Consider the following 21,184-nt stretch of genomic DNA (forward strand, 5'->3'; position numbering starts at 1 on the left):
CGATGTTTTATGTTGCGGCGTGATGCATGCTCCAGAGTATGGGGGGCATGTGATTAAACAAGCAAATGTTTGTTCTGGACCTTAACCGAGGATTGGTAAGTGTTTCGGAAATTTAAGGATGGCGGCGCTAGTCTGCTTTCTTTCTTCCTAAAGACGGTTTTATGATAGCCCAATATTGTGGAGGGACAAATCACTGATCCCTTGCAGACATCCTTGTGGCTCATATACCATCATCTTTAAAAACATTTAGTTTTTTGCCTCTAAAAACATCGTAGTTTTTCGCGGAGTTTATTGATGCTAATGCCACAGATGCACTTTTATGTTCATTTTACGTATTTCCTTCCACTCCTTGTGTCGTGGAGTATGTTATTATAAAAGAAACTTTTCCTCACTTTACAGCAGAATAGCAAATTTGAATGACGCTGCAGAAGAAGAGGGAAGCCCAATGTTTCCTCTGATCTGGTGGTAATGACACAAACTTCCTGCATTACATTATGTACTGTAATAATAATCTTTTTTGTGATTCATGCAAGATGACGACCTGAGGGCGAAATATTACATTTATGTCTTGTGTGCCCTTTCCAAAGTAGCTCAACCATCTCAGCATGGGAGAGAGAAATGGCTAATCATCTCCAAGTACTGGACATATCATCTAGAAATACTGATCAATTTTCCGAGAAAACACCAAGTCTGTCTATTATTCTTTCCTACACAGAAATGCTAACCAACTAATGCTTACAGCAGAAGAGTTATGAGTGATACATGTATGAACAGATGGAAGCAAACAGAGGGGCAGGATGCCTTTTGTTGAACTGAAGATTCGAGGAGGACTTTTACTTGTCTCCCTTATATTTCCTAAATCTGCACGACACCCCCAGCCCATGACGATCACAACAGTTTACTATCTCTTACTTCATCCATGCAACACTCACCACGTATATCTATCTACCAGTTACAATCTTCCTTGTCATCTTCAACTCCTTGTTAATGATAAGATACGTTAACAAGCCACGCTTACAGATTTTCAATTGTGCTTTTGTACCTTAGCAAGCTGACAGAAGAGTTCACGTTAATTCCGACCTGTCATACAACTACAACCACTTGCACTGCTTCATACACCCCCCCCCCCCCCCTCCACACACACACACACGTAACGTTTGCAATTTAGTGTAATCACTTCTGAATTTTCCTCAACTTTAATTTTATTCTCTTTATATTCATTCTTAATTCCCATTTTCAAAGTTTCCTTTCACCTATTTGATTTTCTTCTTCTGACAAATAAAATTCATGGGAAAAGATGTAAATGCTTGTTGATCTTCTCCACCATATCTGTGGAGATGGTAAGTTCCATAACTGAATATTTAAACTAAAGAAGTTGTTTAACTGTGTCAGTCATTACAGTGTTTATTATATTTTACTTCCTTGAGCGGATCAGCACATCTCTAGAACATGCCCTCATCATCACATTACTATTAAACAAAGTCATGTGCCACTCTGTCATAGTTCTGAAGAAAATATTCTGTGATACAAAATTATCTATAGTGAATTGCTACAGTCCTAACTGTTTACTTAAAAAAACTGAGTAGTTCATTTTGGTAATATATTTCCAATATACATAATACAATTGACTGTATATTGGTAGGCGATATCTTTCTTGATTTTATTGGACACATCGTCAGTGGAGAATTTCTGGTATCCAATTCCTTCTGCAGAAAATAACAACTAATACACAGGTACAGCAACAATTTTCTTGTTCTTAAAACGCCATCTCCTGGCAAACATTGGTGATCCATCATTACAACAGTGCATAAAAAGTTTCTCACAGTCACAAGTTTTTCCATCTTCCAATGCTGCTCTGTCATAAATCAAAAGATTTACTACTTTATGCCTCTAGCCCCCGTAATGTGTCTCCAAGTACTGTGTATACTTTTGTCTTGTAATATGAAGCACAGTTCTTTTTTTTATTTTTCATGCAATGAACAACATCATACTTTCAGTATCCAGGGCCAGGGCAAAAAATTTGGACAGTGGAAATACATCACAAAGGTCTCAAATATGTTTCCTATAGTTCAATCCAAGCTCCAACTTACACACCCATAGAAGACCAGAGAATGTGTAGAGCTGAATCATTCTGGTTCTCAACTGCAAACTGAGATCTGACTTCATGAAGCATCTTCTCATGTTGATGCATTGTTTCCCATTCTGTTCAACATTGGTATTTATGAACAATTTGTTCAATATGTAAGTCACTGTACATAGACCATACTGGAAGAGGTTCCAAAATCAAATATGATGAACACACATCTTCTGGCTTTACTGGCACAGGGATCTGTGCTGACCACCCACATGTACGAATCAGGCCACTTTTTAGTGATGTACAAACTGACCGAGAGATACTTCATAAAACTGGCAAAGGCTACAGAGTGAACCTTTACAAAGAGTTTTAAATATTCTGCACTAGCTTAGAAAAGGAACGAAATAGATGATTTTTATATTGAAGGACACAAAATTTCTTCAAAATATATTTTGCTGCTTTAGAGCTGCTTTCCCTAGGTGGGGTGATGTTAATATTTTCTGAACAAGTTCATGACAAAGTGGCACTTCAAATTATACAGTCTTGTGAAATTTCCACAGACGGATGGAAGTGCACAGACCACCAGTGCTGGTTACAGATTTAGAGACCCTGCCCAGTGCACAATTTTACTGTTCACAGATATTCCTTTGTGGATGTTGTGTGTGCCCGTGTGGCACAAGGCAATAATATTCACATCTAAAGGCTAATTAGCTGATGTTTAAGCTCATCTCTTTTTTTCAGTAAACAGTTAGGAGTGTATTATGCATCACATAGTTTCTTTCTCTGAATAGTTTCCTATTCAGAGAAACTTGATGATGAGTGCTGGTCATTTACACACTGAATACCAATCAAGGAAACAAAAAGTATTTTGTCATTCAATGCGACTTTTATTCATCACTGAACTGTCATACACAGTTGTGCACATAATGCTTCCCATAATGAATATGACAAAATATAGAATAAGGCAGTGACTGATGCAGTTTAACAGCTTCATTGATTTTGGTACTTATCCTAGCAAAATATATACATGCAAAAAGCACCTACCAGCTTCCATTCACTCTGATGCTGAGAAGAAAGAATAAAAACACATGGCTGGGTTGCATGCAAATGGATACAATAAAATAAAACTGCAGTTTTGTGATAATTTTCAATTACAAATCACTCTGAAGCAGGGCTTCAGGAAGCCGAGGAAACATGCATATAGTAGAGAGTTTAATCAAGTGTGTGTGTGTGTGTGTGTGTGTGTGTGTGTGTGTGTGTGTGTGTGTGTGTGTGTTTTTCACTCTGACATAAGTAATATGTCAGTCAGCAGGCTTTCATAGCCATTGACATTGAAGGAACAACCTTCTTGGTTATCAGATCATGAAATATTCCTTTTCAAACTGTGGAAACAAAGTTTGGAGAGGAATATGTTGCTGCCTAATCACCTAGATGACTGTCCCTTCGAGATGTGTAACAATTTGGCAATAACTTTGGTTGACACTGCTCATTTGTCATCAAAATATGTATTATCTCTGTACACTGAAAATAAATAAAAAACTGTTTCCTGTTTGCTTCAACGAAATGGAGATAATCAATTATAGATGATTTCCCCCATGGCTGCTGTAGCAATCTCTTTCCTGTTCATTCATTGCAGCTGCATCCACCGGCGAAGTACAGCACCAATGCTTGTTCTGTAACTCCCAGGAGGTCACCAGTACAATGAAGTCTTATGCCAGTGCTTTAAGAAAAGTTTACAGAAGAAAGGTTTAGTGATGTTACAGGAATGACGGCATACCCAGCTTCGAATGCAGCAGTATTTGTTAATTTGTTAATGTGTTAATGCTGCAAAAGACATACACAATTAGCAAAGCAGTTGATACGAACCATATGCAGATGTCGGGGCGCCGTGTGCATGAAGTTGGTGTTCACAGATATATCCACTTTTCACTCTAACAACGCTGCTGTTTGTATTATACACGAGAATGACTTCGTTGCACTGTTGTTCTAAAGTCGAACTGTGAGTAACGCCCTTCACACATCCCCAATATCACCTACACATATCCGATATAACGAATAGTAAAGCCTTTATCCACATTTGCTTTTGGTTTCACACACCAGCAATCTGCCTAACATTTGTTATTGATAATTTGTTTCTATACTACGCTACTACTATATTATTTACTCCAACAACATTAAAGACACTCCGTCAATATTGTTTCCGGAGTTTGTTGACTTCTTTTTGCACACGCAACTGCAGATTCTTAATCCACGTCCTCTCAGACTGCACAACAACGTTACTGGCTGAAAAACACTTTCACTGCGCACAACACAAAATATCTCCACTGAATGTGAATGACGCATATGATTCGCACATGCTTTGCTGGTCACATCCACGAAGAACAACCAGGAAGGCTCCAAACAATGTCTTTTTTATCGAAACGTGCGTTTAACCCGGAGACGTCTTTGAATTCCAGCGCCGTTTCACAACTGCAAAAGAAAAAAAAAGATAACATGTCATTAAAACTGAGTAATATGTTGTTGCACATTTTTCAACAATTGTCATTCATGCATGTTACATATAGATTAGTTCTTTTCTTCATATTTGAATAAAAGTACAGGTGTGTTCCCTAGAAGTTCTGTGACAGAAGTCGTTTGGATCAAAGATAAAGGAATCATCTGTTTTGTTAGCTATTAGTGAATACAATAGCTAAAAAAAAGGTTACCACACACACACACACACACACACACACACACACACACACTGAAAGTATTCGTCTGTATGGCTACAGTTTAGTTCAGTCATCTTCAGCAATCCGCTTAATGAGATTAAGTTCCAAGGTTTAAGTGGAAGTTCCAGGCATAAGCTATTTGTTCCAAATTTTTTCTGTGCTCTTTGTGTTAGGAGTCATTTTTGTTGCATTAATTTAGTTCTATCATTTAATGACTGTCATTTCTTCATTTTTAAAGTTCCCTCAAATTTTGTCAAGATTCTGCAGACTTTGTTGAAGTACCTCACTGAACCGGAAATTTCATTGTTCTATTTTATACGCCACCTACCACGACTTGATCTCTGGATCATTGTCGTCTGCATATCGTTGGCATCCAGACATCTGCCTGTTCTACACAAACTTGTTCTTAACACTGGACAGGCCATTTGTACTGGCTTCAAGTTTCAACGGTCTGGGCCTACGAACCCTACAAACTTAATCTCTCTATTCCCTCTATTTACCCAGTTCTATTTGCGTAATTATTTCGTAACTTCATATTAACAATATTCGTTGTAGGTGAAAGCTCGATATTTTCTAATCACTACGGTTTCTTTTTTCACGGTTGCCACGTCGTCTTCCAGAAAGACGTCATCTCATTTTGACGCTTTTGTTCACATATTTTGTTATGGCTTTCGTTGTACTCACTTATCGGTTTGTCAAAGTTCTGGCTTCTGAATAGCGACCACGCAAATACATTCTTGTAGATTTTCAACATGTTCTGTAACTTGTTGCACTTTCTTTCCATATCACTATTATACGTATCCATATTTCAATATTCCTTTCATCTCAGATTTGGTTTGTTTCTGTCCAAAGCAATACTGGCTTCGGCTCATCATGGCCACGTCCAAGGAGTACGTAACGATCTACGCTATCTTAATTAAGACTTCACTAATTTAGAGATTCAATTTTGTCTTATTATACGGCACCACTTCCCCTATCTAAAAAATAATCAACACATAAGGCGTGCACTTAAGTTTTAGTTGCACATGACATACCAACCATCGTGTAGCTAGTGTGCTCAACAACCCCCCACCCCCACCCCTTCCCACCCCCTCCGCAATCGCCGCATCCTAATAATTACCAATTAGGGTGACGGCTGTTCGGTAAACTACGACGTCTAGATGATTATTCGGATACATTATCAGTTATATTTTGTTAACCTTAGACAATAATATCTGCTGTAGTTCATATATATCTTTGTGGGGGAAAGGCTACAAAATTGTAACGAATGGAGTAACATACCAACAAAATGTCCACCTTTGCCTATAACAGCGCATAAATGATCTTTTATATTTATTTCTTCACACAACTGGAACAGAGACAAGCAAATGAAACTAGAAACTGTGGAGGATGTGCACGAGAATGTCATGAAGTGTCAGCGATACGTGTCCGAATATACGAAGAGTAGTGGGCGTTTATCGCTATTGTGTAAAAGTAATATTACAAGATATCCCATAAGATTTTTCACAGCCAGTATTAAGACTGTTCAGGAAGTGTTTCAAATGACAAATGATTACAGATTGTTCTAGAATTCTTGCTAAACCAACGAGGAAACTCATCAGGAACATCCGAAGCAAAAGCAAAGCTCTACGCTCGGGCCCTGATGGGCGAATCGCGACCGACCGCCGTGTGTCATCCTCTGCTTAGTGTCACTGGATGCGGTATGGAGGCGTCCCGGGTCATCACACCGCTCTCCGGTCCATTATCGTATATTCTGACCTTGAAGCCGCTATTTCTCATTCAAATATCTCCTCAACTGGCATCACGAGGCTGGGTGGTCCCCGTTTCATTCCTTCCGCAAAAGAAAGAATCTCTAGCGGTACTGGGAATCGAACCCGGGACCTTCGTACAGCAGCCACAGTCCCTCTGACTACTGAGCTATGGAAGCCAACATCAGGAACGTCCTCTTCAAAATTAAATAACTATAGCGAACAACAATTTGCCGGCGTAGCTAATCAATCAGTCTGCACGGACTCTATTAAAAAAAATCGTGAAAAAGTGGTACGTGTTATCCCTCCTACTCCACGAACACGATTACATCGCAAACACGCGCCTACCTTGCAACTGATGAAGGTTCAATACTTTATTTATATCTTATTTATTCTTTTTTTACTGTAAGTCGACCACCGACGAAATGTAAGCCTTACTGATTCGTGTCAAGAATTTAACGCCCCTCAGTGCCGTTCACTGCGTACATTCGAAGCTGCTGTAGCCTTTTCCTTAGAAATTTCTTTTCGATCCAGGAGCACTATTGCCGGCCCTAATGGCCGTGCGGTTCTAGGTGCTTCAGTCCGGAACCGCGCTGCTGCTACGATCGCATTTTCGAATCCTGCCTCGGGCATGGATGTGTATGATGTCCCTAGGTTAGTTAGGTTTAAAGTAGTTCTCAGACTAGAAGACTGATCACCCCAGATGTTAAGTCCCATAGTACTTAGAGCCATTTGAACCAGGAGCACTATTGTAGTGGAGGAGGAGGAGGATTGTTACTACGACGAATGCAAATAATTTTTATTAGCAATGCCATAAACATCCATTGCCGCGTTTAGTAACACGTAATTTCAGCGTCTTCACTAGACGAGTTATAATTTCATACCAAGAACTAAATGTCTGGATTCTGATGGGACATCTAGCGTCTACTTTACTCGTGTTGTTCGTCTCTGCAGGCAGACTGGTAACCATAGTGCTTTTAACAGTGGATAATTGGTACTGCTGCGGAGAGACTGAACCATTATCGGAGAAAAGCAAATTAAATCCAGTGCCCAGCGTTCTTTTTTGCATGTACATTAGTACTCTGTAAACCACCGAACGAGGGGTGGCCAAGAGTATACTGAAGTTTTGTTACTTTTCGAGCGGATTAATGCTGTTTGAATATTTAAATTTTCGAATTAGAGGTATGTCACATATCGTGACATTCGGGGGGAAAGCGAACCATTTACGTGATATGCCTTCGTTTCGTACAACAGAGAGCGGCTATAAAATTCATTAGAACCTTACTAACATAGATTGAGTGGATACATGAAATTTTAATCCTCTGGAGTTGTCACAAATAGGCGGAACCACGCAGTAGTATAATTGGGATTTTTCTTATATACCACTCAGAAAATGGAACTCGTCTATCTACACGAGTCGTCTAAAGCTTTAGACTTGAGAACATTTGCGTTCTGCAATACTAGATTAAATGATGAAGTTCGATTTTCGGATCAAACTGACTAAGCCGAAGAACAGGGTCAGCACATGTTCGTGAGTAGTGTAACTCTCTTATCCGCCAGGACAGCCCAGTGCGTTAACGAGCCCCTTCCGGGACACGGAGTGGAGGAGAGCCTGACCCGGATCGATTAACGACTAGAGCTCGTGAGCCGGCCACTACGTAAATATCGGGCTGGTATCTATGTCACGCCTTTGATACACGCTATGCAAACATTTAGAAACCTTTCTCACACTTGCACGAAGAGACTGATGACCATAAATGTTTAGTCTCTCTAAATAATAATAAAATCCTAAGCATCGTCTACTTTCACGTGTCACCCCATTAACTTCCTACACTTCATCGACAGCCCCTCAACGCCATACTCTCAAACGAAGAATTCAATTTTACAGGACTCCTCCGCAATGTGAAACTCGTGGATAAATTTGAGACGGGGATGGGGGTTACAAGCATCATTTGAATTTCGTTAGATTTAATAGGAAGTCAATTTTATGTTCAAGAGAATCGAAACCCCCTTAAATGTAATTTCAGTTTTGATTCTTGGCGTATATTTAATAGTTGACTAATATATGGAAAACTGTACCAGCACTGTGATCTGCACTTACCGACTAACGGTGATGTTTGCGTGTTGCTGAAACCCAAGGCCTATGTTACAAACATGTGAAAATCATTTTATGCTGTGTGCTCCGCAGTTTGTATATCATTTGAAAAAAAGACACGACCTGGACTTCAGAAGTATTTATTTGCCAGAACCGTATTCAGGCGTACAGTCCATCAGTAGCATCTGACAGAGGATAAACATCAAATGCATTCATAAACTGGCTCCGCAGTTGAAAAGTTCAATGGATAGAACAGTGACGACGGTGAACGATCACGAACACTCTAATAAGGACCGAAACATAAGCGAATCCTTTTTGTATTTACCATCTCCCCCCCCCCCCCCCCTACTGTATCTGCGTTACTGATGAAGGATATGGAAAAAGCTGTAATTCGAAACCAGAATTTCTTCGGTAGCAGAAACGTAACCCCCGAGCTTAGCTTCTTCATTTAACAGGCGAGTAAGTATCAACAATGTCATGCGTCATTCAAAGGCACTTCTAATGCACCCATCGAAAAATTATCGATTGCAAATTTTGTACCACGAATATTTGAGCCCGTTACCGTTAGGTCGAGCTTCCTTGTGGAAATTAGTTTTATCGATCTTTTAGTACATAAGCGGATTTGTTGAGGACCCTCTGTTGCAATAATTTGCCTAGTAATAAGCAAGGAAAGTCAAACACTTGACACAACAAGTGTCAAGAAAGGAAATGTGATTTTTGCGGTTTTCTTCGTTTTTATTAGGATTTCCCCAGGTGGTTTGACGATGTGAGACTCTGAAGAATCGAGAAAGCACGTACAAGGAACATCAGTTCTACCCCAGAGAAATATCCCAGGCTAAAGGAAATCACTACCTTTAATATAATAATGAACTGGATGTAAGAACAGACCAGGATCATCGCGCCGCCTTCATACTTGTGGAACAGCTTAATTAAGAATTCTGTCTCAATGTGGATCCCAGAAACAACAACAACGAGGGGGAATCCAAAGTATCCAAGTTTTGGACTCCGACAATCAATGTATTAACATGTCCTGTATCATCTCATCAGACGATAAAATAGCCGCGTGGTTTGGCATTTCGTGGAAGGCCTAAGCAGGCCTTGAAAAAACACACCAATAGGGGTAGCGGGCTTGGGACTGGAACTCCAGCATAAGGTGGCACAACACCCATACTATCTTGGCAGCGACAAAATGGTTCAAATGGCTCTGAGCGGTATGGGGCGGTCATCAACGGAGAACTATGTAAACTATGACTGGTACGTCACGATCCACGTGGGACGTCATACACTGTAATGTTCTGTAAGACGACTAATAATGAGCTTCATGTCCTGGATATAAACTACTTTTTCTCCTGAAGGTCGTTAAAAAATACGTATCGCTAGTGCTACAAAGTTACAAACCAAACCTTACAAATTACCAAGAGTAAGTACATATATTGCTATTTCGCTGTGCCGATCCGCTGCACTAACAAAACCAGAACCCATGACCCTCTACTGCTGTCTCTCTTACAGGTAGTACGATATTCCCAAAGGCCTCTCAACTGCCAAAGAAGAAACCTTCATAGACTTCACAGCACGTGGCAGAATCAAAGGGCAATTTAGTAATAAGTCGCGCTCTGAATTTTGGGCAGGGTGATTGACCATTTTTCTAAACTGAAAATGAGATCATTTCGTATTCTACCATTTTCAATACCCAACCTTGCGAAAACGGATTTTCTGCATTGGCTGCTTTGAAGACGAGATTCATTCTGCCTGAAGATGACTGATCAATAAAAACAAATCAGGCTGTTAAGCTGGTTTTTTCTATGATGCTGCAGATACCCTTTTTTTTGGACCAAGTATTTAGTACTTTTCTAACTTATGTCACTTATAAACGCAATACTTATCTCTGCATATTAAAAGCAACCAATCAAACTCTTTTCGGTAGTCAAGAGACATGATACGAAATCAGAGCGAACCTATCTGTAGCCTTCTAGATCTGACATATCTAGATGGAAAAGGAGAAGGAAGATGCGGGTTCAGTAACCTGTCGACGGTGTCATTAGACTCGGATCACAAGCTCGGATTGTGAAAGGAGAGGGAAGGAAATCTATTGTGCACTTTTCAAAGGAACTAGCAGGCAATTTGTCTTCAAACGATTTAGGGAACCATTAATCTGGATGGTCGGGCAGAGATTTGAACCGTGGTCCGCCCGAAAGCGGTGTCTATTGTCTCCAACACTGCAACACGTCGCTCGGTTAGACTGCTGGAGAACTAACTGACGAGCGGTTTTTTTAAATTGATAAACGTAAAGATAGAAGTTAAAGTTTTTTCTTAATATATGCATTCAACGTGGTTTTTATTTTTTACCTTTAATTACAAAGGATCTATTTTATTGCTCATTTTGTATAGAAATACAATTATGTATTACAATATAACACATTAGTATCATACTTTTCCATAAATGTTTGCTAAGCAGAAGTGCAATATAGCAACAAACGTTATTGAAATACAACACAAAATACAGGCTACAACCTTACTAAACTGGAAATCTATTTATCGTTTTCAAAAATGTCCTTATAAAACACTCATGCTACTTCTGGTACATTAAAATGCTACAAAAGTTTTAAGACATCCTCCTATCCTCCTCCTCTTCTTTCTTTTCCTTCTTGACCATGTTCTTGTTTCCCAAGGTGTTTGTTTTCCTCATCTCCTGGCTGTAGTGTCTAGATTTCCGTACCTTAACCTCTACGGAATTTCCATAATGTCCGATGCTGACAACACTACATTCTTCTTAGACTTTTCATACACCATCACCCGCTGAGTAGTTATTGTGAAAGCCATCTTCGGTCGTAGGGCTTATAGTGCACTGAACTTGTGAGCCTTTGCTTCTCAATCTTTATTGAGTCCTGTTGTTCCAGCATTTTATAATATCCAGTCGCTGAAAGAATCTTACTTTTTCGTTAGTCTTTTCCCACTCCGTCAGGAGTCATAACTGTGACCACGAATAGGGAAATAATGTAACACCTTATCAATGTTCTGCTCTCTTCCATGCAGGTCATTAGTGTGCACATCATTACGGCATTTTTATTTTGAATGGTAATGGAATCAGCAAATAAACGCATTTCATTTGGACCTTTTTCTGACAGACGCCTCAAGATTTTTGAGAAAACCCAATACAGCCGAAGAGGCTACGTAGTTGCCGCCTTTATGTCTTCTTGTTTCAGGTCAAGTATAAAAATGCAATCCTTCCTTTGTCTGCGTTCAGGAATGAATCACAATGCACAAATTGTGTAGTAAGTCTGTCTTGAAAAGAATACTTCACCGACTGAGAGCATAGGCACTGGCTGATTTCGTTGTATATCGAAACATACTTTAACCACATTTGAATTTACCTTCTCCATTTTATTGCATAAAACTTTTTTTACGAAGTTTGTGTAACATGTTATTACTGACGGTTTTTCTCCATAGCATGTTCATTTTTTAATTTTAGTACAGCAATCTTGCATGCTGAGCGTGTATCAGCGTGGGAAGATATGAATGACAGATTACAGCAGTAATAGAAAACGTTTGTAGTTCGATAAAGAACAAGTAGGAAGGCCTGACGACTCCATTTCTTTACAGAAATGTCTCCAGATTTTGTTTGTGTTCAGCTCAGATCGTAAATATCCTATTTTGGACTTTTTCCTTCTCTCTCTCTCTCTCTCTCTCTCTCTCTCTCTCACCGAGCGAGGTGGCGCAGTGGTTAGCACACTGGACTCGCATTCGGGAGGACGACGGTTCAATCCCTACTCCAGCCATCCTGATTTAGGTTTTCCGTGATTTCCCTAAATCATTTCAGGCAAATGCCGGGATGGTTCCTTTGAAAGGGCACGGCCGATGTCCTTCCCCATTCTTCCCTAACCCGAGCTTGCGCTCCGTCTCTAATGACCTCGTTGTCGACGGGACGTTAAACAACACTAACCTAACCTACCCCTCTCTCTCTCTCTCTCTATCCCCCTCCCCCCACCTATAAGTTTTGCTACCATTCTTTTGTAGCTTGTGCAACTTCCTCATCCTTACAAGGGAACATCCCCATCGCACCCCCCTCAGATTTAGTTATAAGTTGGCACAGTGGATAGGCCTTGAAAAACTGAACACAGATCGATCGAAAAAACAGGAAGAAGTTGTGTGGAACTATGAAAAAATAAGCAAAATATACAAACTGGGTCGTCCATGTGTAATATAGGCACTATTAAGGGCAGTATGAGACTAGTAGCGCCGTGGTCCCGTGGTTAGTGTGAACAGGTGCAGAACGAGAGGTCTGCAGTTCAAATCTTCCCTCGACCGAAAATTTTAATTTTTTATTTTCAGTTTATGTGAAAAACTCTTATGTTTTCATCACTTTTTTTTGGAGTGATTATTACATCCACAAGAAAACCTAAATCGGGCAAGGTAGAAGAATCTTTTCACCCATTCGCCAAGTGTACTAGTTAGGTGGGTCGACAACATATTCCTGTCATGTGACGCACATCCTGTCACCAGTGTCGTATACAAAATATCAGACGTGTTTTCCTGTGGAGGAATCGGTTGACCTATGACCTTGCGATCAAATGTTTTCGGTTCCCATTGGAGAGGCACGTCCTTTCGTCAACTAATCACACGGTTTTGCGGTGCGGTCGCAAAACACAGACACTAAACTTATTACAGTGAACAGAGACGTCAATGAACGTTTGTATATTTTGCTTATTTTTCATAGTTCCACACAACTTCTTCCTGTTTTCTCGAATGATCTGTGTTCAGTTTTTCAAGGCCTATCCACTGTGCCAACTTATAACTAAATCTGAGGGGTGTGTGATGGGGATGTTCCCTTGTTAGTAGTGCAGCGGTTTCCCCTTCGGTTTTCAGTCGGTAACTTCCCTGTTAAAAGAAATTTACTGGCAAAATTTGGGAGTGTGTCTTTGGATATTCCTAAGGTTACTTGCAACATTGCGGTATATACAGATACTGTCTGATTCATCTTTTCTCCTTAGACTGTACTTTATAGAAACATTATTCTTCGCTTTTGCTTCTTTCGTGATGTTCCTGCGTTTTGGTGACGTAATGTATTTTAGCAATAATTTATCGTGGCCCGTTTTGTTTAAAGTATTCACATGACAATGAAAAGTTATGATACCATCTTAAGTGAGATCAGCTGCTCTGCATTCTTTGCTTCCTATGGCTTTTGGGTTCACTGATGTCTGGTAAGCCATGTGAACCGGCAGTAAGGGTCATTTTCTTGTCCTTCATGGACTTCTGGATGATTTCACTCTCAATGTGGACCTCCTACCATCTGAGCATTCAGTTACATGTATACCATTAACATTATTTCGCTTTGCGTTTCGCGGGAAATCAGAAACTAGTGTTCGCGCTATACACCAAGTGACGTGAAACGTGTCTCACAATTTGACACTAAACGTAGAAATTGGTGTCGACGTAGTCACTGCCATTGCCATGTACTTGCCACGTCCCAGTTCAAATGAATTAAGGCTTCGTCGCAACTGACCGCATTATTATTGCCTTTCATTTAGCTCCTATTTCAGGAAACCCCGATAGCGAGAAGGTCAAAAGAGAGAGGTATTTCTAGGCAGAGCATTAACACCTCTCTTGTCTTTCAGTTAGCTGCTTATGAATGTGTTATAGAAATTCCAGTGATGTGAATGTGAGCACTGCTGATATTCGACGTCAATGTGCAATAGCCACTCACAGATGACCGGTGGTAGCACTAGGGAGGGTATATAAAGCGTGTCTGGAGGGATGCGCTAAACAAGGCAGTTGTCGTAATGCGGAAACGGAGCAATTTACCCGGCTTCCAAAAGGGCACAATCATTGGCTTTCGGGCCAAGGGTGAAAGCATTTCCGAAACGGCTAGTTTTGAAAATGTTCGCGTGTCGCCGTTTTAGTTCCTCGCGAAGTAAAGCCTGTGGTATCTTTTCCTTCAGTCCTAACAGGGCCCAAAGGGATTACGTTTTCTGCTCACAAAGATGAAAAATCGCATACATGAACGAAATGAAATCATTCCATGGCATCATTGACTGGGATTGTTCGGCCGCCTGTTGAAGTCCTACTATCTGAAGTCACTTCGGCGACTTGCACGTCTTTGTAATGGAGATGATATGAAATGATTAAGACAGCGCGAACACCCAAGTCCAAGCGCGAAGAAAATCCCTGACCCGCCCGGTAATCTAAACTGAGAAACTACAACGTAGAGGCAGCCACGCTAATTACTGAAGCACGAGTTGCGGACATACATGAAAGACTGTTTACTAGCATTGAAAAAACTGTTAAAGCCTACGAAAATGAACTTACAGTACATTGTTCACAGAAATGCAGATGTGTATTGAATTTCGTAGACGCCCCTCCACAATATTCTCAGACGTTTTAGCCCACAGGAGTTGCTGTCAAGCTGAAGAGCCCACCCCGTATCTTCTGTCCAGCCAGTACAGAGTGAAAAAACGGTTCGTCTAAAAAAAGAGAATGTTTAAATTAATTGTGATAATACCCCAAGATACCACACCTAGTGTTTCCCAGACGAATGATAGTTTTTCGATCTATAATTAAAAAACTGCACAGGATGTTAAACATGTATTTTCATACCTGGCACTAGGTTTCCCTGCACCTATTAACGTCATGCGCAGTTTTCAAGCAGCTGGTTACTGTAACATACAGATTGGTTGTGTTCCGTATTTCCATATACAAGGCAAACCATTCACTGATTGGCCAAAAGCAAGAAATGACCTTACAGCCTTGCACACGCAGAATGAATTGAGGAAGAGCTGACTGAGTAGACAGATGAACATGGGTGGTTGAGAAAACTCAGTCGTTTTCTCGCTACAGTCTCACTGAATACGAGGATTGAAAACGCTTATTTACGAAAATCGTTCAGTGTTTTTTTCGCGTTTAGCCTCCGAGTAAAGCCGAAGAAGAATTTTCTCAGCTGTTTCTTTCCCGTGGCCTCGCTGAAATTTTATAACGGTATTGTCAAATCAGAAGCAGTCTATTAATATATGTCGAGAAGGGATACTGGTCATGGTTATCAATTATTCTGACGGAGATATTGAAGTCTGCCGCCACATAATGCTTTTCCGTAAACGTTGCCCGGGTTTTCACCCGCGTGCATTCGCAGTGTGCCATGATACACAGATCGGAGGAACGCAAAAACACAGGAAAATACCTAAGCTTATCTCGTATTGTGTACTCATAACCCTCCGACAGACACGACTTAAAGGGTAACTTTCATCTGGTGCTACTGACATATTTAAAAAATCTCGATCTTTCACTGCCATGTTCGCAAAGCACACTTCATAAGCGATATGTATTTTGGTGTAAAATCTTTTGCGGTTATGAACGGAGTAACAGTGTCGTCCGCAAGCTTCACCTGCAGATGAATATAAAATTTACCTAAACGCTGCTTCAAGACGACGCTGTTACTTCCCGAGAAAAACTTGTTATGCGCAAAATTAGTCAAGAAAATCTGCGTTGCCTTGTAATCTTGTGTGTGACTATCGCCACTAGGTCGCTGAGCGATGTCTGCGTATCTATTTGCTATGAGTGCGAGGTGTGTTCCATCCGCATAACGCTGAGGATTTTCCTTCATGGGGAGACTGGAACGGAGTTCATAAAGACTCATAAAACAAAACTGAGCAGCTCTAATTTTGAAAGTCTACACTAAATTCTCTGAGAGGAATGTGCTGACCGCATGTCAATACAACAATGGGAAGTAAGCGATCACCGGGGCAATGTACTAAAACGACGACAACGACTATGGAGTTTCTTTTAGTTAGACCAGTTACAGAACATACGGCAGATAACGTATTTATACAAAAGCGCGTTAACAATCAAGGCGGACAAATGTTCACGAGGACACAATTTCCCGGATTTGAAGTATGGAAGCAAGACGATAGTGAAGTTTATGTCATCGCGGAGAATGTGAGAACAGCAATTCGAAAATTAAAAAGCAGAATCTCCCCTGAGAGGGAAAAATAACAGCAGAAACTTTGAAAGCAAGAGGAAAAATAGAGCAGAGACATTGTATAATCTCAATCACTGAATACGAAGACGTGAGGAACTCCCAGATTTAACAGGTAGTTGGAAATTACCTGGCATGGTGTCGTACACCAAGATTTTTCTATGTATTTTTATCAGGCTTGTGACTCGTTTGATACGACTTCTTTCTGGTACTAAGCTCTTCATGTCCCAGCACCACCTGCAAACAACGCCCTCAATTATTTGTTGGGTAGTCTCTGTCTTCCCCTACAATTTTTACCCTCAATGGCTTCCTCTAGTACCTTGAAAGTAATTCCCCGACGTCTTAACTAATACTGACTCGTTTCACACCATTTCGTTAAAAGAATCGTTCAAATGATCTATGTAACTAACTACCCTATCATTCTAGCACTGACAAGAAAATCATCTACAGATACGCAAATCTGGGAGAAATGCTCGGAGTTCAGCAAAACCATTCTGGGACCATTCAGCATAAATATTATCCACAATCGGAGCTTGTACAACATCCTCGCGGAATACAATACATCAAGGAACTTTCTTGGTACGTGGTGAGTATGCGCATCTGAGATGAAAGGTTACATACCCGGAAGTATATACACTGAACTTTAACTCTGACGACAAAATTTCGGAGGATGTTCTGGGATTTCTTTTTCTATTTTGACGTAAGGGATTCGTGGTCTCAGGTGGCTCGTTACAAAGTAATAATATGCTTACTGTACGAGTTATTCTGTTTGTAACCGCAACTACCTGTTGCTGTTAAAATAACTTCTCAATGGCGAAAACCCTATAATACGCAATCACGAAAACGTACAGCCAAAGACGTAATAAGTACTGTGATGTGGATGCTATCACTGCGGCAACAACTATAGCATAGCGTCGTGTAACGCTATTCAATTGCATTCAATGAATCCAGGCCCGAAGTGCAAAATGGCTCTGAGCACTATGGGACTTTACTGCTGAGGTCATCAGTCCCCTAGAACTTAGTACTACTTAAACCTAACTAACCTAAGGACATCACACACATCCATGCCCGAGGCAGGATTCGAACCTGCGACAGGCAGACTGTAGCGCCTGGAGCCGCTCGGCCACACCGGCCGGCCCCGACGTGCATATCGACCAATTATTCATCAGTAATGTATGCATACTGCTATGTATAACTATTGATGAACCACCACCACTACTACTGGAAAAAAAACCAGACATGATTCAGAACCCCCGAGCAGTACTTAATGCGAGGTGTGGACGAACAGCAAAGTGAGCGTTTTTGTTGTCAAGAGCAGGTAAAGATATATGGGGTTTGAAATCAAAGGAAATGCAATGAGGCCCCTACACTGTATCGAGATACCGAAGACCACAGGTCCCTTGCATATTTAAAAAATGCCTGAACAACCTCCAAAGTTTTGTCAGTGGAATTCAGTTTCACCCTGTACATACAGATTTGCGACAAGATGATATCTCGCCGACAGTGTTTAAAATAATGCTTCAAGAAGTTACCCAAGACATGGACAGCACTGGATGAACTCATGTGTTAGCATACGCAGACAACGTCGCAGCCTAGGCAGAGTCGGAAGGCGATAATGTGGAGACAATGAAGGACCTAGTCCAGAATGTGAGCAGTGCTGTCCTGAAAATGAACGCTGAGAAGACGATGTGATGGTGCTGCCCACAGAAGCATTTCTGAAAGTATCACTGCATAATGGAAAACCTGGGGTGACCAAGGCAGAGAACTAAGTACACGGGCACCTGCTTTAATAATCACAACAACAACCTTCAAGATAAAATAGCGGATTATTACTGCATTATTAATGCATCCAGAACATACTTCAACGTGAAAAAAGAAAGACATGTCACAATATCTCCCACCAAAGCAAACACAAAACATAAAATGCAATAATACTTCCAGTGCAGTTATATGAAATAAGGTTTTTCAGTATCTCTAAGACGGGCTACGAGACAATGCTGTAGTCCGTAACGGCGTTGATGGCCTTTGGGCGGGGATGCACAAGACAGATGCGCCGCTGGTCAGCACTCACTCGGTTTCCGTGTTCCGTACTGTGTGAACTTCCGTTGTATTTGAGCGTTTCATCGTGTCTTCTGTCCACGAAATTACGATTGACTGATTTCTGCGTTATTCTATGTGTTTTCTTATAATCGATAAAACACCTAGAAGGCACCAAGTTGGGTTGGGTTGTTTTGGGGGAGGAGACCAGACAGCGAGGTCATCGGTCTCATCGGATTAGGGAAAGACGGGAAAGGAAGTTGGCCGTACCCTTTCAAAGGAACCATCCCGGCATTTGCCTGGAGCGATTTAGGGAAATCACGGAAAACCTAAATCAGGATCGCCGGACGCGGGATTGAACCGTCGTCCTCCTGAATGCGAGTCCAGTGTGCTAGCCACTGCGCGAAGGCACCAAGTGTTTCACAAAGAGGCAAGGAACCGTATTTTTAAAATGTACTCTTTCTTCAAACGTGAAGCAGATCAGTTTAGGGCGAGCTGGTCTGCGAGGTTGCCAAGGTGCAGGAACGAACTGCAGTGGCTTGTGGCAATACTGGTGTACTAACTGTCAGACGAATTGTGCAGGAGGCCAACCTGTCTCAGCCGGCAAGTGGAAATGTGGAATTTTCGTCTCCATTGAAAAAACCCTAACGTGTAAATGCCGGTAACAGGAATCGACGATTTCGATCACGATATTTTAACGACGAAAGGTTTTCGAATTTTATGAAAGAGGCGAGTTCCCCACAGCAGCGAAATCGCTCACAGTTTTGCGTAAAGGTACGAATTGGGCTTCAAGGGAGTGCAAGGTCAATGCAAGGCATACTGAAAAACATCGGATTTCAATATGTCAAATCCAATGACGGACGGAAATTTTAAATGAGGTGTCGTGATGTTGCTGCTGGAAGGATGAATTTTCTAAGAACAATGCATGAAGCCAGATCAAAAGTAACGTCATCTGTGCATTACTTTGACGAGACTTGGCGAAGTCAAAACCAAACTAGAAATTTTATTTGGCAAACAACAAAGGCACACAGCGTCTTGAAAGTTCCAGTGGGAAAAGGAGGGCGTCTTCTAATGTCACGTCGATTCCGCTGCTACCGAATTTGTGCCTCAAATTAACCTTGTCTTCCGATCAAAATTTAAAACCAACTCTGACTACCATTACGAAATTACTGGAGAAATATATCGATAATGTTTCAGAATCAGTTGTTGCCTTACTTGCATCCACGCTTTTTGCTATGGACAACGAAAGCTATCACCGTTTCTCGACAGGTCACACCCACTGCAAACACAAGAAGTGATATTGGCTGCGAAGTAACTGTATACCACATATGGAAATACAAACACGAGCATAGCTGTTGGAGCTCGGTAAGATTTCAAAAGACAGTGGTAAAAAATACGCAACTGACTCCACAGCTCTGCAACATGGTCACAGGGTGATACGAGTACACCTCTATAACATTGTCATTATAATCCGGTACAACTGGTATGGGCACAGGTGAAGTGATTAAGTGGCAGATAAAAATACTACGTTTATAGTAGCCGACCCTGAAAGGCTGGTCCATGAAGCAACAGACAAAAATCACCGTTGCTGTACGGGAAACTTGCCTACGTCATAAACTGCAAGAAGATTGCCGGAAAGAAGTTGTTACAGACGAAATAATGAATTCGTTAATCGTCAATCTGGCACCCACATCCAGTGACTCCGGTTCCGAAGGCAGTCACAGTGAAACATCTGAATAAAAAGGTATTTGAATGGAATGGAAATTAATTTTGTAATTTTCATGGAACACTTATTTAGTTGTCAAGCCGTCATGTGCAGTAGAAAGTAGTTCAGAGCAATAATCTGTTCTGTAATGGACATTTTATTTCACTTATCTCGGTATTCTCACTACAATATAACATCTCGCTATTCTGACTACGATATAACGTAGTTTAAAATGTTGTTGAAGCTGCTGTAGATATTTTAGATTTGTTTCTTTAATTGTTTTCTTGATAAAGTAAGAGGCAACAGAAGGTGCAATCTGTTCTTTAACCACAATTTATTATAGAATCAATTCTGCAGTGCGATAATCACTATCAGTGGTTTTTCTTCATTTATTAGGTGCACTCAATAAATTCACCACGAAACTGTTTGTAGTGTCCAGTGTACCAGACCGTAACTAGGTAGGTTAAACTTCCACTATTACTGCTGTTCGTGGCTTATCTGCTTTTTTTTGTTTGTTTTTTAGGGCGCAAAACTGCTATGGTCATTAGCGCCCGGTCCGTGACTTAGGAAACAGTAAAAATCCGAAAATGGAAACCAGCACCAATGGGAACGAAACTCAAAAAATTGGAGAAACTAAAGCAGAAGGAAGGCTTAAACATCCACTACAGAAAGGGGTTGGTTGTCCCCAAAAAAAGGTTCAAATGACTGACGTCATTTCACTGGCACTAATAAACTCGAGAACGCGATCGGCCGAGCGCGTGTCATCTGCTAAAATTGACGATATATCAGGCGACAGCTGTAGACGGGCGTGTAACGGAGTAAAATAGGGGCACTCAATTAATAGGTGTCTT

At 40.9% G+C, this 21,184-nt stretch overlaps 1 protein-coding gene across 1 annotated transcript in view; it reads right to left on the reverse strand.

Moving 5' to 3' along the window:
• LOC126470479 (nipped-B-like protein) overlaps positions 1-21,184 on the reverse strand; it is a 392,610-nt gene that overhangs the window by 328,319 nt on the left and 43,107 nt on the right. The window contains exon 2 of the mRNA XM_050098348.1: positions 3,941-4,543. The gene's annotated coding sequence lies outside the window, so the exon portion shown is untranslated. The remainder of the gene's footprint in view (positions 1-3,940; positions 4,544-21,184) is intronic.

This window comes from Schistocerca serialis, chromosome 3 (genome assembly GCF_023864345.2).
Source record: "Schistocerca serialis cubense isolate TAMUIC-IGC-003099 chromosome 3, iqSchSeri2.2, whole genome shotgun sequence".
Lineage (NCBI taxonomy): Eukaryota > Metazoa > Arthropoda > Insecta > Orthoptera > Acrididae > Schistocerca > Schistocerca serialis.